Source organism: Telopea speciosissima, chromosome 5 (assembly GCF_018873765.1).
Source record: "Telopea speciosissima isolate NSW1024214 ecotype Mountain lineage chromosome 5, Tspe_v1, whole genome shotgun sequence".
NCBI lineage: Eukaryota > Viridiplantae > Streptophyta > Magnoliopsida > Proteales > Proteaceae > Telopea > Telopea speciosissima.
In genome coordinates, this window is record NC_057920.1 from 57,905,581 (window position 1) to 57,924,093 (window position 18,513).

Consider the following 18,513-nt stretch of genomic DNA (forward strand, 5'->3'; position numbering starts at 1 on the left):
TCTTGAATAATACCCTTAAAAAGTTTTAAATTTCTATAAATAAATTTTTTTTTTAGTAAATAATTTCTATAAATAACTAGTAGACGGGAAAGCCCCATAGGTATGGACTAAGCAGACATCCCTGGCAAATTCCTTTTTATTGATACGAATGAGTAAGGAGCTTAGATGTGTAGCTTGCAGGGCAGCAATAATCATTCCCCTGTCTCATTCATATTAGGAATCACCATCATAGGTAATAGTCCTTCCAAGGGACCAAGAGGAGTTCGAGAAGGAGGCAAACAAAGACTTCAATGTATGTTTATGTTAATGGGGATTACTTGGACTTACATTATTATAATAGGGATCCATAAGGAATAGTGTAAGCCTTTTCATTTCATATTTATAAAAAGCAACATGGGAAAAACATAATAAAGGAACTGTTTGTTTGCCGGGAAAAAAGGGGTGGGACCCATCTGTAATGAGGTGTTTAGGAACAGGAAAGAAAAGGAAAGGACATGATGGAAGAAGTGATATTTCCGACACGGGCCAAAAGCCCTGTAGAACATGCCCATAAACGAAAAAATTTCTTGGAAGCACGCCCGGTGGGACTCGAACCCACAATCGCCTGATTAGAAGTCAGACGCCTTATCCATTAGGCCACGGGCGCTTGTTGTTCTTAATGACATAAATATTATATTAAATTAAATTTATTTTAAAATTAAACCATACAACGAATTTCCTTCACCCTGCGACTCGGTGAGACCTTAACTGGTTCACTGGTCGACGTGATAGCTTTTTAAGTTTCTAGAGTTGCAGGAGTTCGTTGAGTTAGCATTTTTGGTTTTTTTGTTGGTAAAAATTGAGTTTGCACTTAAGCAGACCCTGAGAGTGAGAATATAAGTTCTCCGAGTAAGATTACTTCCATCATCCGTTTACAAGGAGGTTTTGTACAAGAAATACCAATGGAAGTAGTAATAATCGCCTCATCACTCGTCGATGCTTGCTGGGACTTGTATTCGGGCACAGAGCATCTCCGTCATCAATCAATCATGTGCCTCTTCTCCTCATGGCCTCACGCCCTCATTTGTGTGGTTCATCGACTCTTTGCATCTTCGCAGCTTCGAGACTCCTCTTTATCTCCTGGCTCCATTCTCTACTGGTCCTGGAACAAGGTTTCCTCTTTCATTCTCTGTCTTGCTTTCCTCTGTTGTTTTATTCTTCAATTCTAGGAACTTATTAGGTCTTACGACTACGAAGAAATCATGAACAAGAAATTTAGAGGTTAACTTGTACTAATTTGAAAAATATTCAAATGCCCACTGAGTGCTGAGGTGATTACGTGCATTTGGATTTTATTTACAGTGTTGAAATTGGATGGAAGATAAGTGCTGAAATAACGGTATTTGGGTATCTAGTGACCAAGCTATTGTTTTGATTTCCCTGCTGTTGCAGCCTCAGGTTTAAGTTAAAAGCTTTCCTGCTGAGCCAATTAATCCACTTGTTTCTAATAGTGAGGGCACATATTTCATTGGGGGGAGGATCATCTGGTGACATATATTTTTGGGAGGTGAGCTATTATTGTTTGTTTACTGGATATGTCGTTATGTTGTTTCAAAATGGTATTTTGTGAAATTTAAAATCACGGAGAATTTAATTAGTTCCATTTTTTAATCTGTTTGTGCATATTTTACAAGCCAGGTTTCTAGTGGCAGACTACTTAAGAGATGGCATGCTCATTAGTTATTACAGGGTTGTTACTTGCTTAATACTATCGGACTTTGAATCACTGTTAATTTCTGGGGCAAAGGATGGATGTGCCAGAGTCTGGTCTCTTCTCATGTAATCTATCACCCTTTTCTTGCTCATGTCTTTAGGATTATTTTTTGGGATGTTATAAATAGGTTATACCGTTTAACTGAGTGAAACCTTTATGCCCTACTAATTCAATTTGTCTTCTTTGTTTTTTAACCTAATGGGATGTTTGATGATATTGGGATGGAAGCAGCAAAACATCCCTATGAACATAGTTTCTCTGAACACACTTTGCGTGTGACAGATGTTGTTTCAGGTCATGGGGGTTGCAATGCAATTATTGTGTCTGCTTCTGAGGATTGAATGTGTAAGGTTCACTATTTCTTCAATTGAGTTGCATTAAGTGTGTCTTATATAACTATTTGTAGGCTACAATATTATGCTTATGTTAAAATTTTATTTAACTTTTCTAAAACCTGAACCAAGTCATTCACTAAGCTCTTTTCAGCTCCTATACTATGCTTCTTGTTGGAACTGCTTCCTCTAAAAGGCCACCTTGTAGGAAAGGGAGGAAACAATATGTATATCATACAGAAGCTCTAACACGGCGGACTATCCAAAGGGGGACACGGGTGGATAAATAATTTTTTTAACACCTGCTTGCTCCCAGGGGGACTCGATATCGTGACCTCTGCCTGTTCTGATACCATGTTGGAGCCGCTTCCTCTAAAAGACCAACCTTGTAAGAAAGAGAGGAAATAATATGTATATCAAACAGGAGTTCTAACACGGCGGACTATCCAAAAGGGGACACGGGTGGATAAATAACTTTTTAACTCCTGCCCGCTCCCAGGGGGGCTCGATACCATGACCCCTGCCTGCTCTGATACCATGTTGGAACCGCTTCCTCTAAAAGGCCGACCTTGTAGGAAATAAAGATGCTAATATTCCTAATGGAGGGTGACCTAATCTAGAGTGCCACTGGTAAATTTCAGAAGAGACTAAGGAGTTCTGATGTGGAGATGGTAACGGGGGTGGAGTGAGACGACCATCATCAAGCAAGTACAAACCACCATGCACTTTACCCAATCCAATCGTCTTCTCAAAGGCCAGATCATGAAAGAGCAGAAGAGGTGGTAGGAGCTGATGTAGTAGAGGCAGCAGCAGCGAAAGACCTTAGCAGTCGTAGGAAAGCCTATAGATCATCCTGGGATAGGCCAGTGTCAGTAGTCGGGGCTGTAGAAACACATTCAGAGTGGTTTCCCTTATTTTTTGTCTTTTTCTTGGCAGTCCGTTTAGCCTCAAAGTCAACTGGCTTCCCGTGAAGTTTCCAGTTATTCTCTTTGGTGTGGTAAAGCTTGTGACAATGCTCACAAGTAACAGTACCTATAGTAGAATCACCAAGAGAAACATGTCTGACAGGGGCAGGGGTAACCTGGGCAGCAGACTGGAGGGCTGATTTGTCAGTAACAGGAGGGTGGAGCATAGCAACCCGACGGTTCTCTTCAGAGGAGACCAAAGCATAGGATTGTTCAAGTAGGGAAAGGGGAATGACCCAATACCTGAAGAATCTGGTCATACTCCATGTTCAAACCAGCTAAAAAATCATAGACCCTGGTTTTGTCCAGATGCTTCTTATATGCAGTGATATCAGCAGCTGTAGTGGGATGGTAATCAGGAAAATGGTCCAATTGCTGCCAGAGACTGCGCAAAGTAGCATAGTATTTGGAGACAGCTAACTCCCCCTGAGTAGTATTATTGGCCTTTTTCCGGAGTTCATACACCTGTGCATCATTACTGAGCTGTCCATATGTCACCCTTGCAAGCAGACCAAATCTGATGGGTTGTATCAAGGAGAAGAAAAACATCGGCAAGGTGTGAGTGCATTGAGCCAATCAAATAGGACATAAGTATACCATTGTTGGAGATCCACTTGGTCAGAGAAGGGCCAGCTTCAACCGGCATGACAGTAGTGCCATCAATATGGCCAGTAAGCCCACGGCCAGCAATGGCAAAGTAGGCAGAGCGAGACCATATCAGGTAATTGCTCCAATCCGGTTTGATAGGATTAGGGAGAAGATCACCGGTATCATTCCTATTGTACCCATTATCAGTAGAAGTACTAGTAAAAACTTCAGATTCAGCCATAAGTGCAGCAGAAAAAACCAAATCGCAAAGAGGGGGGCTGTTGTGAAGAGAACCCCAACAAATATTTCAAATTAAAGGCTAAAAATTGGAGGAGAATCCCCTTTCAATGTCACAAGATGTGTCTCCAAAACTCAGCAACTGCAGACAAGTGTAGCCCCTAGATCAATTTTTTTAGGGTTTTGAAAAAAACCCTGTTAGGCTGAAATCGATATAGGGAAAAATAGGCCCAAAAACTGAATTGTTGATGCTAAAATTTGGGGCAGATATGTCTTTATAAGTGGAGAACCAGCCTTCAAAAAATCAGCACCAACAGAAGCTCAAAACCCTGAGATTGATTTTTTCAGGGTTTTGAAAAAAACCCTGATTTTGTTGAGATCGATGTAGGCAGAGAAACCTGCAAAAAAAACACTGGATTGAGCTGAAACTTGGCTCGAGTGTGGGTCTAGAAGAGACTGAGCACCCCTCCAAATATCAGCCCCAACAGAGGACAGCAGCCCCTAGATCGATATTTGTCAGGGTTTTGAAAAAAAAACCCTGTTTTTGGAGAAATCGATCTAAAGGGTCTTCAAGGCCGATCTGAGATAGGAAAAAAACCTTCAACAAAGGAACCTGCTGCAGTTCTTGATCTTCAATAAGGGAGATTGGTTCCTTACAGTTGAGGTGGAATCAATCAAATATGGCAAGCTTCAAATATCGAAGCCAAGTTGTTGTTGATATCGAAAAACTTATTTAACCATGGAATGAGGTGAGAAAGGGTAGTAGCTGGATCTATGGATCACCTCATCAATGCTACCCTATTGAAGAATAGAAAACAAAAGAAGAAAAGAGAGAAGAGAAGAGGAGATCGAGAGAGAGAGAAAGAGAAAGAAGGAGCTGAAAATAGAAGGTAGAGGACCTTAATTCAAAACCTGCGGACTAACACCGCAGACTATCCAAAGGGGGACATGGGTGGATAAATAATTTTTTAACACCTACCCGCTCCCAGGGGGACTCGATACCGTGACCCCTGCCTGCTTTGATACCATATTGGAACCGCTTCCTCTAAAAGGCCGACCTTGTAGGAAAGGGAGGAAACAATATGTATATCATACATGAGCTCTAACACGGTGGACTATCCAAAGGGGGACACAGGTAGATAAATAATTTTTTCAACACTTCTCCTTGAACTATGACTTGGTTGTGAACTACATCTGTGAAGTTCTTCCTTTCCCCACCACCCCTTCCATTCTGATAGGGTAAAAGTAGTCTACAAGGAAATTTTGTTTTTTATTTTTTATTTATTTATTTAATTTTTATTTTGGGGGGGTGGGTGGGTGGTTGGGATGGGGTTAAGAAAGTGGCAGGGAAGCAATGAGCAAGAATACTGGATCCTTAAGAGGAAGGAGATGGGGAGAAAAGCAGAACAAACATGATGTCAATAGCATCAGTGCAACTATTCCCCCAAATGTCAACAGTACCCTTTTGTTAATCCCAAGACTTACTGATGCAACACCTAAGATAACACAATGTTCTAAAACTGATTTAGATTTCTTTAACATTAGGGGAGAGTTTCAAATGGGAATTGTTAAAGCAAAGAAGGTAGATAGCAGAAAAATGTGAAGAGTTGCACCATTTCCAGCTATTTGTGTAGTTTTTTAGTTGTTAGCGCTATCTGTGATCTTATTCTCTGTTGGAGTCATTGAACTTGATATTCTATAGGATAGTCTTGAAGTAGATTTTCAAATAGCTGGTTGTTTAGGAGTAATTTCTCCCTATTTCTTTAGTTGCATGGGAGTTTTTATAATTAATTCAAACTTGGTCAGAAATGTAATTATTTTAGCCACTGGATTTAATATTGGTTTTGTTTTGTTCTGCTAGCTTATGAGCATAGGAAGGTTTGGAATAGGATATAATTATTTGTTTGAATATGTTTAATCAGGAGGATCATTGACTAAATAGTCTTAATAGGTGTTGGCTTTAAAATGCATACATAACTGGCTGTGCTTTAGAAATTTTGAGTTGACGAGTTAATGAATTTTTCAGCCCTATTGCTATTTTTTTTTGTGTGACCTTTAGTCAATTTCTGCTTTACTTTTCTGACTTGCAATTATCTGTCATGTGACCAGCATCTCTGGTGTCAAAAGTCCTCTTATACCTTTAATCTCATCCTCTGCCTTTCGACATTCAGCAACCTCTGTCAGTCCCTTCTATCTGCACCCTTTAATCCTTAGAGCCTTTCTCGTCTTAAAGCGTGAAAATTATCAAGAAACGTGACTACCACTCTAGCTGCACTGCTGCACCACTCAAATCTGTTGCAGTAGCACTTTCGTGGCTGGACCGTCATGGCCAAATCTGGAAACCCAGACTAAAAAGAACCGAGTTCTATCCTGATTTCCGGTTCAGTATGGACTTTCATAATTATTACTTTAATTCTGTTGGCTGTTGATAGTTCCAGCAAAGACTCAAACTCTATCTTCGTTTTAGATCTCGACGAGGATTTTCTGTTTTAAAAGTGTTTTATATGTAACCCCCATTAGTTGAATGGGATTGGATTGAATGAAATTTTTATTTTGATTTTAAGTTGGCTTTTACGAGAGCACACAACCAGTTTCGACTGGTGATTCTTTCCTCCCTCCTACTCTCCTAGGTTGGGTTTTCTTCTCCTGATCCTTTATCTTCGAGGTTTGTTTCTCCCTTTTAATCATCTGTTTATTCTATTCCTCTTCCATTCTTCTTCTTTTCTTCAATTCTCTTCTTGTTTGTTAGTCTTTACTAGTAGTACCCTACTTGACTCTAAATTTGATTTCACCGAGAAAGTTCAATCACTCAGTGCTTCACCTATCAATCTCAAAGCTTGGAGTCTGAAACTCACCCTCAGGAAGATTTTAAATCCAGGGCTTTTCCCCCCTTAAATATGCAACTGTTGCCAGGTTCTGTTTCAGAGATTTATCTGAAAGTTAATACGTAATATTGTGGATTTGATATTATTTGGACTCAACAGGGCTGAGGGTTGCGATTCATTGCCTGAAATTTCAGGTAAGTTGGTGGTCATATGAGGGAGTTCTCTCCATCGAAATGAATTTAGTCTACCTCCCTGTTTATGCAGTCGAGAGGTTGAAAAAAATCTGATTCTGTTATTTACAGCTAAGGCCTTCTTCCTGATTATACCAAACAGTCCTTACTTTCTGAAGTTATTTCTATTTTACTCCCAGGCCATTCTAAAATAATACCAGATTATTCGTTTCCCTTTAGTTATATTAATGATTCAATCCCAGCTTCTATTTGCTTTACACAAATGAGTCCTGAGCCTCTCAGAAAATTAAGAAATTGCCATTCCTCCTTTAACATTTGAGATTTTATCTCTTGGGCCCATAGCGACCCAAAAGCAGGGTTTTGTAGCCTAGGGTTGCATTAAAACCCCCAAGAGAAATTTGATTTCTCATAGTCCCATTCATAATTGTCATGGTGTCTAGGCGACCCAAGGTGTTGGAAGGGGCCTGGATGCAAGACGGCACCAATAAGGGGTCTAAGTGCCAACCATGGCAACTCCTCTTTGGCCATGTATCAATTCCTTTGAAATTTATCTAATGCCGTTAGGAGGAAGATTAAGGGGAAATAGGCTGATCAATTCCCCTAGATATGTTTTTGATTTGGTTCTAACTTGGTCTTGTCCATCAATAACAAGTTTCTAGAAGATTTCCAGCAGTAGTAGATTGAATTTTTTTTTCTCTGTTTCTATCTTGTTTTGCAAATCAAGTCAGTTTTCTTCCAGTTTAGAAGGTCTGTTAGCAAGGTAGAATTGGTTCCTCTTCTGTTTATTCTTAGATTCAAGGGTTTGAACACGTGACACAAGTAAGCAGGTTGTTCCCTGCACCATAAATAGGGATCAACCTCCTCAGTTGTAGAGAATTCTCAGTTAATGAAATTTGCCATTGCTAAGTTATTCCTGTGTGGTTCGGAGTGTAAGGAGTGCATTCTCATTCAGCCAACTGGTTGGATTCTACACCTTGAGGTGAGTCTGAGCTACACTTTTTCAGATGTGTTTGTTTCTCTGTTGTGCTACTAGTTAATCCTGCAAATATCTCTACTAAAAACTGTTGATCAGGTCAGCTTTGCTAACCTTTTCAAGACCTGAGGATGCTCTGTTTTAGTGCCAATTTCAGCAAATTGCAATTCTCTTTTTCTTGCTCTCAATTCTGATCTGCTTGTTCTTAAATTTCTTCCATAGTTTCCTTTCACCATTCCCTGCTGGATCATTTCCATAGTCCCCGATTTCTCTTTCAAAATGTCCCACCAGTCCCCTTTCCCTAGGGCCTAAGTTTTGCCTTTTATAAGTAATGGCCTGAGCTTAGTTCAATCTCCTCTTTCTGTTGGACCCTGTCAAACTTTACATAATTTGAACCCTATTTCTATTGTGTACATGCTCTGCTGACTTTGGAGGGTTTAGGTTTCTCAATTACTACTCATCAGATTTTAGCTATAGAACTAAAACTCGCGAGATCTCGGTTTTTCTGGAGCTCGAGACGAGATGGTACACGAGTTATAAAATTACAATATCTTGTCGAGATCTCGGGTCGACCCAGATCTCGACCCAACTTAAGTATAAAACTGCCAAAACTCGAGATAACTCGAGCTATCTCGACCGAGAGGCTGCTCCACTGCTGCTGCCACTGGTTTTTCACCATTTTTGGGCTGGATTTTTTCGGGGAAGCTGCTGCCGGCATCATTCAGCTACACCAAAGCAAGATTATGTGACTTAGCATATGCTGATGACAACTCTTATGACTGCTGTGGCAAATTATGTGCAACAGTACAGCAAAACTATGACATGGGAAGACTATGTGGCACTAGTGGGGACTGAATGTGTGATTCAATCACATTTTATGGGATGATAGTTGTAACATTGTTAAACAGATTGATGTATTGTACACTTTAACGTTTCTAATGCTTTAATTAAGTTGTTTTACATTAATTGAATGTTTTGATTGCTTTTTATTACTAAATTATGTGTTTTAGTACGTCATCACCTACCAACCTAGGGTTCGAAGTGAAACTCCTAGTTGGATTTTGTTTTCTGCAAAATCTGATAGTGCCATTGTGTTTAAATGACCGAAAATAGGTTGAGTACCAAGTTTCAGACCCAAACTAGGTCTAAAACCTACCGAAACCAGGTTTCGAGTTGAAAAAAAAAATGCACCAACTCGACCGAGATCTCGAGATATCTCAAGACAACTCGGTTTTTCCCAGGGTCAAGTTCCGAGTTTTAGTTCCTTGATTTTAGCATTGTGTTGTTTAAAAGAGGAGAAGAAAGTATGCACTATGTTCAATTGGCACCTGTCAGATTTTAGCATTTCTGTTTTTCTTTTGCTTTGAAGAAATAGCTGTTTGATTGTTCTTAACAATTGATGTGGAACTTATCTTGGGATACATAATGAATCTCTTTGAAGCTGCAACTCTGAACTCGCAAAAAGAAATGCTTGTTTTGGATTTTGTTTATGGTGATGAGGGCGAAATAGCGCCTTCTTTTGGGCAAGAAGTATACTTATTTATATATTCACCAGTTAAGGCAAGTTGGCTAATTTGTATACAATTCCAGGAGAGATTCGAACAGGATTGCCAAAACAGAGTATTGGGCAGTTTAGGGAGAAATCTGATAACTCAATAGAGACTGTTCAGATTAGTCTAATACCCAGTTCGAGTGTCCTTTACCAGCAGAATAAGTTGGTAAAATATCACAGAGATCCAATGTCTGGACGAGCTTGCATGGGTACGTCCTAGTACCTCTAGGATTACTGAATAGCAGTACCAAAACTTGAATTTCAGCAGCTCAACACAAGATATTAGAACAGAATTTCTAAGGACTAGGATGAGGAACCAGAATGTAAAAATTAAAGCAAAACAGAGTAGAAACCAGGGAGATATTTCTAGTAGAATATAACCTGAAGTTAGGTGAAAACAGGGGTTTAGCGCAGAAGGGATTACAAATAGGGAATGTTAGTTAAGGACAAGTCACAATCCTTATCCTAACACACACACAAGTTGGTGCACATATATATATATCTCATGCCCAACTTGCATACAATAAGATGAAACACCTTACAATGTAATCCCTTTGTAAACACATCAGCTAATTGATTTTTAGAGGTCACAAACGCATTGCAAATTGAGCCTTGTTCAAGTTTCTCCTTGATAAAATATCTATCAATCTCAATGTGTTTGGTCTTGTCATGTTGGATGGATTATGAGCTATACCGATTGCAGTCTTGTTTTCACAGTAGAGTCTCATAGGCTCTTCAGCAGTCAGCCCTAGATCAGTAAGTAGTACCTTGAACCATACCAGTTCACAGACACCTTATGCCATTGTGCAATACTCTTCTTCTGCACTAGATCTAAATACCACCGGTTGTTTCCTGCTCCTCTAGGGCTCTAGGTAAGTAGATTTCCACCAAGAAGTGTACTATATCCTGAAGTGGAACACGGATCATCGATGGAACTAGCCTAATCGGCATCAGTAAAGGCTTCTTGCTTAAGATTGCCGCTGTTGGAGAATAAAATTCCTTCTCCAGGAGCTGATTTTAAATATCTCAGGATCCAATATATTGCCTCAAAATGTGCAGTCTGAGGATCATGTAGAAACCGGCTCACAATTCCTACAACATATGCAATATCCGGTCGAGTACGTGAGACGTATATCAGTCTGCCAACAAGTCTCTGATAGCTTTCTCTATCTACCATATCACCACCCTTGTTGTTGAGACAATGGTTTACCTCGATAGGAGAATCAACTGGTTTACATCCGACATTCCTGTCTCACTGAGAAGGTCTAGGATATATTTTCTTTGGGAAATAAAGATGCCTTTGCTAGATGAGGCAACTTCTTTTCTTATGAAGTATCTGTGAGGTCCTAAATCCTTAATCTCGAACTAATTGGGCTTTTATATTGGAGATTTTTGCATCATCACTGCCTGTCACCACTGTATCAACAACAAAAACGATGAGAGCAGTAACTTTATTATCCTCATGTTTCACAAACAAACAGGGTGTGATCAGCCTGGTTTTGTTTGTAGCCAAATTTCTGCATAGCCTTTTGGAACAATCAAGTCCAACAGTACTGTTTCAGACCGTAGAGGGATATTTTCGTAAATGACACACTTTCTCAGTGGCTGATGATGATGCAAAACTTGGAGGAATGTCCATGTAAATTTCTTCCAAATCGCTATTTAGCCTTTAGGAAGGCATTTTTTTTACGTCACGATTCTATCCCAAATTAGCAGTACATGATAGCAAAGCATGAACTAAGTTCATCTTGGCTACAAGGGCAAAAGTGTCCTGATAGTCAATGCCATAGGTTTGAGTAAAGCCCTTGGCGACTAACCTTGCCTTGTATTTGTCAATGGTTCCATCTGCCTTATGCTTTACAGTGAACATCCATTTGCATCACACTAGCTTCTTTCCCTCTGGTTGAGGAACAAGCTCCCAAGCACCATTTTTCCTTAGGGCTTGCATTTCCTCTATCATATCAACCTTCTACTTAGGATTAGATATAACATCTTTCCAACCCTACGGAGTAGAGACAGAAGACAGAGAGAAAATAAAGGCTCGATATGATGGGGATGGGGAGTTATAGGAAACAATGTTAGAAATGGGATGTTTAGTACATGCTCTAACCCCCTTCCTAATAGCAATGGGGACATCAGTGTCATCAGTATCAATGGGAGGATCCTTATTACCTGATTGAGATGAAGGAGGTGGCTTAAGGAGTGTTGATTGACATGGTAGGTTGGCCGCAGGCTACTCTGTTTGATCCTTCCGTTCCGTTGTGAGTATGTGAGCAAGTCTAGTTTGGGAGCATTCTCCCCCTTACCACTACCTTCTATAGACTGCTCCCCTCAATCCAAATGGTGTCAATAACAATGGGCTTGAAGGAATCTCTAGCATAATATTTTCCCCCTCAAGAGATGATCGGTAGTAGGGTTCAGATTCATGGAAAGTAACATCCAAGGTGACAAAGAGACGACTAAAGGGAGGATGGTAACACTTGTAACCCTTTTGGGAGGCAGAGTATCCAAGGAAGATACAATGAAAAGCTTAGGGATCAAGTTTAGACCGGGAGGGGGTGGAGTTGTGAGCATAGCAGACATAACCAAACACCTTGGGAGAATAGTTGTCACGGCGTCTCAGCGACCCAAGGCGTTGGAGAGGGTCCAAATTTTAAGCGACCAAGGCACCCAAATCGGCCAAGGCGCCTGGACGCCTTGACAACTATGCCTAGGAGGAAAATGGGATGCAAGGGAGGGATCCGGAAGACAACTAACAGGGGTTTGAAGGTCTAGAACACTTGATGGGACCCTATTGATGAGATAGGCTGCATTAAGGACAACATTCCCCCAATAAAACTTTGGACCATTCATACTAAATAGAAGGGAACGAGTAGCGTCAAGAAGATGACGGTTCTTCTGCTCAGGAATTCGATTCTGTTTCGGGGTAAGCGCACAACAAGTCTGGTAAAGGATACCATTTTCTTTGAGATAATGACGAAAATTAGTATCAATGTATTTGGTACCATTATCCATAGTTGTCACGGTGCCTAGGAGAACCAAGGCGGTCGAGGGGGCAAAAATTATGGTGGCACCAGCAAGGCACCAATGCGTTGCCTAGGCGACCAAGGTGCCAATCCAGGCAAAGCTGCCTGGACGCCTAGGCTATGCCTTGACAATTATGCCATTATCGCTCTGAAATATCTGAACTTTTGCCCCAAATTGGGTCTGGATCATGGTGAGAAAGGATTGAAAACAGGTAAAGGCCTCGAATTATGCCGAAGAAGATAAACCCAAGTTAGGCGAGTGCAGTTATCAATGAAAGAGATGAACCATTTGAAACCATCCCTAGCAATAATGCGAGAAGGTCCCCAACATCAGAGTGAATAACAGAAAAAGGAATTTCACTTTTATTAAAATTTGGAGGATAAGAAACATGGGTATGTTTAGCCTTTGCTAGAATCTGTGTAATGTAGAAGAGGTTCAAATAAGAACCACTCTACAGTAGGATCGATCACAGGTTGCAGCAGAACATCAAAATAGCAATCAAACCAAATTTAGTAACTTAGGTGGTAGGGGTCAAACCAGGCATGTGATGGAGATCAAACTTGGATCGAGTGTAGGGGTTGGTAAGAGGATCCTTGGCTCCAAATTTCATCCAATTGTTATGGTTGGATGTAGAGATATAAGAGAAACACCAAATTAGAAGGTTATGGGAAAACCCCAAAACAGTGCTGATCTTGGGCTACAATGATAAGCGAGTGTAGGCCTTGATGGTAGAAGGCTTGCCTGCAAATTTGGGTCAATCTTGATGGGCAGAAGTGGTGATGGAGGGTGGAGACTGAAAATAGAAGGTTAGTGGTGTAGGCTAATCCAGCCAGCAGAACTGGGCAAGATTGGGAACGAGTGGAGGGAGTGCTGGTGTGAGTTGATATTCCAAAACTCAGCAGGTTCTGTTGAGGAGGTATGGAGTTATGGAATTTGGAAGGTTGCAACAATAAGGTGTCTTGCAGGGGAGCAGCAGCAGCTTCATTCGAAGGATCAATCAGCAGCAACAACAGTTGAAGTGGAGGGATGTCTTCAATCTTCGGATGGTGATTTTCGTTAGCAGCAATAGTCACAAGCAGCAGCAGTGAAGACTCACAGCAGCAATCACCAACAGAGATCGAGCAGGATAGGAGGGGAAGGAAGAAAGATAGAAGAAAAGGGGGATAAAGATATTTCGGCTCTCTCAGCCAGGTTTCTCAACCCTTCAAGTCATATTCAACACTTGAGAAAGGAATCATATTTGCTCAAGCAATCTTCATTCATTCATAAAATCGTGGGGAGAGGCATAGCAGCCTTACAATAAAAAGAGGGCAGAACTTGCACCCCACTGGAATATTCCTTGCCAAAGTTGAAGTCAAGTGGTGAACAGTAACATGAACAGTAACTCACAAGTGGTCCCCACTTTATGAAACAACCATCGGCCAACAGCTTTGGAGTCAAAATTTGTCAATAGAATTTGATATTAATACCCTTCACTTAAAGACTTGAATCTCTAATAAGTAAAAGACTATTCTGCCCCTACAATTTTCTAGTAATATTCACACTAAGGGGCTGTGACACTGTTCACGTGAACAGTGTTTTGGCCTCTTCTTCTTTAGGTTTTGATTGATCCACATCAACTCTCCCCCTCTTAGAAAAAAATTCGACCTTGAATTTTGAAGACGGTAGGGGTAAGCTTGGTGTGGTGAATGTCAAATTTCTGTCCAAACAATTATTTTTGCAGCTCTTTGAAGATATGGATGTAATCCAAAATGTGTGGAGTTTGTTCTTCCAAGTACTTTAGTGGAATAACAAATTCCACATCATCAATCGCGTCCATGGGGTTGTCCATGAATATTTCTTCGACCTTCTTTGCTTCAAATTCAAGCTCTTTAAATTCTTCCTTGTCATTCACAGTCTCCTCAATGGTTTCTTCAACCACTTGTTTAACTGTAGTGCCACATTCCACATTGTCTACTGCCTCATCTGTGCTTGCGTCAATTTCTTCAATGCAAGCCTCAACATTCGAAACTTCAAGGGCTAGCTCCTCTTTGATGATAGAAATTGCTGGGACTGCTTCAACATTAACCTCAACTTTAGGTGTGGGTTCACTGATTGGAGGTTTATTATCTTGTTGCTCTTCCATCTTGAAAACGTCAATAGTCATGGAGCCTTGGCGAATAGTGTTGAGCTGATCATGTAACCTTCGCTGGAAGGTAGAGGGTAAATATTTGTCCATTAATATTTCTTTCATCTCCTCCCATGTGGTAGGTTCTTCACGACAACGGTACAACCTTCCCTCATGTTTACGCCACCACTCTCTTGCTGCCCCAATCAACTTGGCCTAATCCTATCACTCGAGGTTTCCCACTTTAGTAGGCATACAGGATTAGTTAAGTAGATGTCTTTATTTTAGTTGTTATCAAGTGTTTTAATTAGGCTGGATTAGGGTTTTATAAGTCCATTCCTGTTTTGAGTCAGTTTCCTAATCAATGTATGTTGCCTAATTAGTTAAGTATTGGGTTAAGCCTTTCTTTTTAGTGTTTGTGTCTGTTTTTGAGTCTTCTACATAACTTTGTAAGAGGACACAGCATTGTACACGAATTTTGATTAATGAGAAGCTTTGTTTTTGCTACCGATCATGGTATGCTCTTCCTTGTGGAATCAAGGTGTGACTGGTGTGAATCCAGCCAACACCTTCCGGTGGGAAGCCCGGGTGCCATTGTTCTTTGTTTATTCTTCATTAAGGTACTGTTCTGCAGTTCTATTTTCTGTTATTCAGTCCAGATTTTATTCTTGCTATTCATCAATCCTACTCTCACTAGGATTGCTAGTTTGAACTTTGAAAGTGATATAGGCTCCTGATCTAAATTCTGAATTAATATTGCATCCTTCCATAATCTGTTTTGAATTTTTAAACCTGTTGGTTAGTACCTACTTGTGACAATTCGACACTGGAAGTTTTGATGACTCTTTTTGCCAGCATGCAACCATAAGCTGTCTTTGGCTGTTGAACGAAAGCTACTAAAAAATGTTGAGAGATTGGTCTGGAAGTCTTCCTACGGGTTCTTTCAGGTCTTCTAACCCAGCGGGGTTAGCAAGGTATGCCAGAGCAGTCTGTAGTTAGTGCCCTGCTTTCTGGGCCTTATCCAATCCCATTTCCAACCAAAGTCCTATATCAAGTAGGATTGCTTTAAGGTCTTGAAACTTAAACTTGCTTCAGGTTATTGTCTATTCTGTTTAGTTTAAAATCATTACCATACATTGATATTTTGCTGAGTTTAATAATCGTGGTTTGACTATTTTACCTCTATCCTAGTGGCATTAGGAGTCTCCCATAAATTCAGATCCTGACTATTTTACCCCTGTCCTAGTGGCACTAGGAGTCTCCCATAAATTCAGATCCAGCCATTGGATCAACTTGAGTTTTCAGCAAAGTTAATACCCCTTCAAAGAGGAACTCGACCAGGCTTTGAGCCTGATCCGACCTATTGATTTTCTCCCTAATCTAGAATTTGATATCTCTGTTGTCTCATAACAGCAAGTTTTAATTGGGTTCATGATTCTGCAGTCTGAATTTTAGTTTGACAGATTTGATACTGTCCTAGTGTCACTAGGAATTCTCTATAACAAAATCTTATTAACTGCATTCAGAAATTATCTTGGATTTGCTTGATTTCCATCCTTGGTAGGAAATTAGAAAAGCAAAACTGAACTTTATTGCTATGATAAGAAAATGTGGGACAACAAGAATCCCTATAAATGTTCTCATGACAAGATTAGAACTGGTTTTATGGTGTTATGATAGAAATTGAACATCCATCAATTTACTCTATTTTATTCAAATGTTGTTATATTATTCTTGTCAAATATCGATTGTTATATCGAAAAACTTAGGAACTTCCTGATAACTTCTCTTTCTGGTGTCTTCTTCAGCAAGAGGGTTCTTCTGCGGCTACCGAAATGGAGTTGGAGAGGCTGAAGCTTGATTGCAAAAGATCATTAGAAATGGTCCAAAGATGGAAGAAAATGTATGAAGACCTACATCACTACTGCGTGGATGAGCTTCTCGATGGTGGTCAACAGAAAGGCCTGGTGGAAATTACACCTGATAACAACTGGGCACTAGAATCAAGAAATCAATCAAGTTTTGTAAGTAGTATTAGTGTATGCTCTGTTTTGACTAAGAGTTCTATTTATTTATTTGTTGTTCAAATCATGTAACTAAAATTCATTTTTCTTTGTCATAGTTGACAATGGCATATTAGAAGTATGAGTATAAAGTTATGATTCTAATTAGATTGCTTCTCCATCTCATTTGGTAGAGATGAATGGAATTTTGCCCTTATCTTTTGTCTTCTTGTATATGTTTCTACAAATTCCACTTACAGGTATTTTCGATGTTTTAGTTGAGTCAAGATTGTAATTCCTGGTCACTTACCAATCCAGTTCATTACAAGTGAAAAATCACTTTGGAAAGTGGGAGAAACTCTAGAGTTATATTTCCAAAGCAGAGAATATGGACCTATAGTCTTCTCTCCACTACAAAAATCATGTACTGTCGCAGTCAAAGAAACCAGAATGGAGCTATGTTGATGATTCTGTAGGCTTGGCAAGCTACACAATCAGAATGGACTAGCCTCCTTTCAAAAGGCAAGTCCACACTGTCTTTATTGTAACACTGGCCAAAGGTCCTGTCTCTCCTTGGTAATGAGTGTCTGCTAAGTTGGGGTATTTATCACAGGAAACCCAGTAATTCATTATTTGCAAGTTGCAACCACTAATTCTCTCCTTGATAATGAGTGTCTTCTAAGTTGGGATATTTATCATAGGAAATCATAGTCGTCATGGCGTCTAGGCGACCCAAGGCGTTGGAGAGGGTCCAAAATCTAAGCGACACCAACAAGGGGACTGTGAATACCGGATCAAACTGAGAGGGGGAGGTTGTAAATCATTTCCCTTAATTTTTGACGTTTTCTGCAAACAGCATAGTCGCTTACAGTCTCACCTCGCACCACCAAAATGTAGCCGGGTCTACCAAGACTGTAAACCCACTTTGCAAAATAGGGATTAGTCTCCAACAAATAATAGTAGACAACAAGACAAGTTATACGTGGTTCACCTCACAGTGTGTGAAGGCTACGTCCATGGAGCAAATCCCCTTGGGGTATCGTATATGCCCAATACTCAACTCTAATACAATTAGCCGTCCCTACGGCCAAGATACCTCTTATCCTGCTTCAACCTCTCACCTCAGTGAGGGCAAGGACCTCAATCCCAATACAAAAATGGCCTCCGCCTTACAATTAATCAACCTGATAAACAGATTCAATCACAAACCAACCCATAACAGATTGCACTTTAGGTTCCACCCAATACATTCAAAAATAAAGAAATAAACCTAGAATAGAGAAGCAATGGTTTGTGATCATGTTTACCTTTTCAAAGGCAAACACCCAACTGCAAACGAATGTTGTGAGATCTTTAATAGAACGAATCAAACACTCAAATCCATCGTCAACAACCAAACCAATGTTTTCAGTTGATTTCCTTCGCGCCTCTGCTCTCAAACCACGCCGAAATGGTAGAAGACGATTTCTCCTCGATTTCCTTCTTCTCTAGGGCTACAGAGATGCATTTTCGGTCCTCCCAAGTGAATATATATATTATTCTAATAGATACCCTTTAGACCAATAAGAAAAGAAAGAAGTAAGAAAACGCAAGCTCAAATATACTTGGCCAACTGAATACTGTCTTCACACCACAGCCAAATCCTTGTTACCAACAATGACAACACTGCCAAGAGCACCAACAGGGACCAAGGTGTCCAAGGCACCTGGACGCCTAGGCGACTCCTTGACAACTTATGTAGGAAAGCCACTAATTCAGTATTTGCAACCACTGATTCTCTCCTTGGTAATGAGTGTCTTCTAAGTTGGTGTATTTATCACAGGAAACCCACTAATTCATTATTTGCTACCACTGCATTGCTTGCCTCTTATTTTCTCATGCAGAACATTGACCATTTGTGCTCATATTGCCTATCTTACCACTGTTCTAAGAGATTGTTTAGCTTCAAAAGGTCCTACTG

The 18,513-nt window shown here is 40.2% G+C and overlaps 1 long non-coding RNA gene, 1 other non-coding gene and 1 pseudogene across 2 annotated transcripts; 2 read left to right on the top strand and 1 right to left on the bottom strand.

Moving 5' to 3' along the window:
• Positions 1–573: 573 nt before the first annotated feature.
• Positions 574–646, bottom strand: TRNAR-UCU. The gene has a single exon. It is a non-coding gene; the product is annotated as a tRNA-Arg (tRNA).
• A 258-nt stretch (positions 647–904) lies between these two features.
• LOC122661100 lies at positions 905–2,127 on the top strand (annotated as a pseudogene).
• Positions 2,128–16,348: 14,221 nt separating this feature from the next.
• Positions 16,349–17,004, top strand: LOC122661102. Its single transcript, XR_006332826.1, has 2 exons — positions 16,349–16,578; positions 16,832–17,004. It is a non-coding gene; the product is annotated as an uncharacterized LOC122661102 (long non-coding RNA).
• Positions 17,005–18,513: the final 1,509 nt, after the last annotated feature.